The following is a 3,977-nucleotide window of genomic DNA, read 5'->3' on the forward strand; positions in this document are numbered from 1 at the left end:
AATTTCTCTTCCTCTCCTTCTGCTCCTCCCTCTGCTCATTCACGCTCTCTCTCTCTCTCATTCTTTCTCTCTCAAATAAATAAATCTTTACAAAATAAAAGTAAAAACCAGAGAAAATAAATAACAATTCACTTTGCCTTTAAAAATGTGCCCAATAAGACAAAACTAGTAGCTTTGCCTACAAACATTAGTTTTTACTAAGTCACCATTGAGTAAACCTAGCATGAGCCAGTATTTCAAGATATCACTCACACTGCTCTACTGGCAATGACTTTCTCTGACATTATGAAATACAGTGTATCTCTGATCCCTGGTGACCGCAGTAGTTAACTGCTCAATCATGCCTGCAGCAATTCATTCAGTGCTTCAGAAAAATTACTCACGGATAATGTTCCCCAAACTAACTGTTCAAGAGACCATCATTGCCCTTGCCCAGAGAAAGATTCAAGTTGATTAAGAAGCCCATATGTCCATGTCACGATTGCCATTTTATGTGCATAGTGTTGACGAAGGAAGAGGAGACAACCTGTGTCTATGAGGGAATTTTGGTTGAATTCTGACTCCTTTTGTTTATCTCATTTTAGAAATAATGTGTCAGCCACTCTAGGGAAATGCCAGTTCAGCCATAACTTTGAGCTGAAAGTTCAGAAATCAAGGTTCATGGGAGGGTTAATAAACACCCACAAAGGTGTAAGATCAAGGGTCAGGAAGTCACTCATTTTGAGCACATAGAAACTGATAGACACCATTGGAAGACTGGTTACAAAAAAGTACAAACCCCAAATAAAAAAGCATTAGCATATGTAGACAAGCATATTATTTCTCAGCAACACTTTCCGCCAGGGGATAAAAGCTTGAAGCTTGAAAGAAAAAAGATCAAAATGCTAATAATGCTAATACATTATTTTCTATGTATTAACAAGAATATTTAACAAGTTCAGAAGTGTCAAATAGCATACCAGATTGTGCATTGTCATGCATCTGTACTGAATTTCTCTTCTTAGTATAAAAACTAAATAAATGAGAATGCATTTGATATAAATACCTTGTGGGGAAAAGGAAAATAAAACATTCCAAATGCAATCAATTCATTTCAAATCCAGCTTTTCTGAAAAAACCCTGGTGTCTAAGTTCTTGCTGGAAACTCACGATCCTATAGCATTTCTGATATGTATGCACAAATGTATTTTGTGTGTTCTGATTTTGTCTTGGTGGTACATCCTCAGGCACCAATAATATTGAAGAGTAGGGGAATTCATTCTTGGTAAATAATGGATATTCAATAGGGGGAAAAAGTAAAAATTATTTGTGAATTGTCTTAATAATCTAAATTGCTTATTTTTAATTATAATACCTCCCCTTTATAAAAAAGAAAAGATATCCTTATGAAGGATCTGATCATATATATTATTGTCTTGTAAGACTTCTCAACATTCTTGGTCTCATAAATTTACATCAAACCTGACCCCTAACATTTCGAAGTTCAGAGAACAGAAGCAAGACTCTTGCTTCCATCCCTCTGGGTCAAGAAAGGATTCAAGAGAACAAATCTGAAATGACTAAGTAAGAAACTCCAAAAATCCACCCTTCCACAAAAAAACAAAGTAAACACTGACAAAATCTTCAAAATCAATGGTTTTGGAAGTCTGAAAATTACCCAAAATTTGCAACTACTCAAGGAATGTTTATTCAAGAAAAATAGTTCGATAATAGCAACAGTGAGGTTTGTAGTTTGTTTCCTTTATCCTATCCATGCTCCCCAACTCCTCCTTTCCTCAGCTTCTCAAACACAACAGCTGGAAAAACCAGCACCCTAGATGTAACTTGAAAACAGGTCTGGAGCCCCCAAAGCTCTACCTCTGCAATATTGTCACTACTTGACCAATCTGGCAGCTCCCTGGAGACCGCACTTGCTTGGCAGACACAGAGCTCATGTCATACCAAATCTGACTCTGTGTTTTTTATGTCTGACTGCTGACAGGTTTTATGTCTCACCTCTACCTCTTCTCTTCTGTGCGCATCAGGGAAAGCTGATAAGAAATCTCAGGTGCCCCATCCTTTGGTGCCGATGAGAGTTTATACCATGTTAGGCCTTGTCCATGTGTGAGCATCCTCACACTGGCTCCATCCCATTATAAGAGTAAAAACCCCAAGCCAGTCAACTTTTTTTTTTTTTTTTTAAAAAACAAGCCATTTTCAGACTAACTTGAGAGGACTGCCCTATGGTCTTCAGTAAAGCCTTATTATGTAAATATGAATTTTATATCCCCTTGGTATCTGTTTATGGCATCATCAGTCTTAATATCTAGAATACATTTTGTGTGGAGGGTTTGTATGGTCTCTACGGGATGGTCTAAAAAATTGTTACTGTGAGCAAGCATGTAGATGATGACCACCACCAGGGGTTTTTCTTTTGTTGCTTTGGCTTACTAAACTGCTGTCTGCTGGTGAACATATGCTTTGAGTTGCTTTTTTTCTGGGGAATTTCCACTTTGAACCCTACCGCTGGATGCACATTTGCTTAGTTTCACCAAGTCCCTGTGATAGTTCTAAATAACTTAAGTCAGAAGTTTCAATAATTAGCCCTTAGAAACAGGAAGGCAGAACTAGAGTGGTCTGCATCTTTTATTTCATCCCACAAATATAATGGAATAATGAAATATTCCAATGGACCAGGTGTCTTGAGTCCAATATGGTCATATTAGACACTAGGTTCAGGGGAAAGACTTATAGCCTATGTGATATAAGAGCCATTAGCTGGTTACATCTGTGGAAGAAGAATAGTCATTGTTTGAAAAGCAACACTGCAAAATGCTTTCACTGTTGCTTCTCCTTACACTTCTATCAAAACAAGATCATGAGCCTCAAGATTGTAGGAAAACAGACCGAAAGTGCCCTGTGAAGTAGACACTGTGATGAGTGACAATATTGTTTTGAGGATCTTTGATGGGCAGAAGCTTAGAAATAGGAGCAGGGCAGAGAATCCTCCACACCAAAGTATATCAACTAACCACAGAAAGGAAAGAAAAAAACACAGGAAGAAAAAGAAGCTTGGAGACAAAGGAGTAAACAAAATCACTAAAACAGAAGTCCCAGTTGGATACCCATAATTTACTATAAGACTTAATACAACAAAAAGATAAAAGGGCAAAAAAAAAAAAAAAAAAAAAAAGATAAAAGGGCACTGATTGGATTTTGCACATCTAAAAAGAAGATCTGAATTAACTTTAACATCTGCTGACACATTAACTGACAAAACTTCTTAGCCTTAATTCCGGGGCTTAAGTTAGAGTTTGCCATCTGACTAAATTTTTTAAAAAATGCTTGTCCCATAATCTTCTCAAAGTTCTTAAATATGGAATATAGGACCGACAAGTATACTTTACCTTAACTGCAGAAATTATTGCATTGCTTCAATTCCCCATGATTATAACACTCATTGCCTTAAAATACTTCATAGTGGGCATGGATGCTCTTGACACAGTAAGTAATAAATTAAAATTATATTAAATCTTTGACACAAATTGACAATTGGCTTATGCCTCTCTCCCCAGCGAAAATAGTTAACATGGCCAATGTAAATGAAAACAACACTTTCCAGTATTGAAACCCATTATATAAGAACTGCTTAGAGAAGTGGTGATTATCTCCCACTGCTTCTCCATTTACCATTACAATTTTGTTTGTTTTTAAAATTGGAAAAAAAAAAAAAGAATGGCATCTTAGAGTCAATTATTGTAACTTTAATCCCACAGCTCCATCCATTAAAACCCTGTACCAAATATTATTGAAATTACTGGCTATCCAATCAGCAAAAAGTAAAGATCTTTCTATTATAGATTTGACTAATATATTCTGTTCAGTGTCTATATCAACAGCCTCTCAGCTGTAATTTGCCTTCATCTCTAAAGAGATATTTATCTGGCTACTAATGGGTTATCTTCACTGCCTTGAAAGTACACAAATTTTTTGTAGAT

Source organism: Canis lupus, chromosome 31 (genome assembly GCF_003254725.2).
Source record: "Canis lupus dingo isolate Sandy chromosome 31, ASM325472v2, whole genome shotgun sequence".
Taxonomy (NCBI): domain Eukaryota; kingdom Metazoa; phylum Chordata; class Mammalia; order Carnivora; family Canidae; genus Canis; species Canis lupus.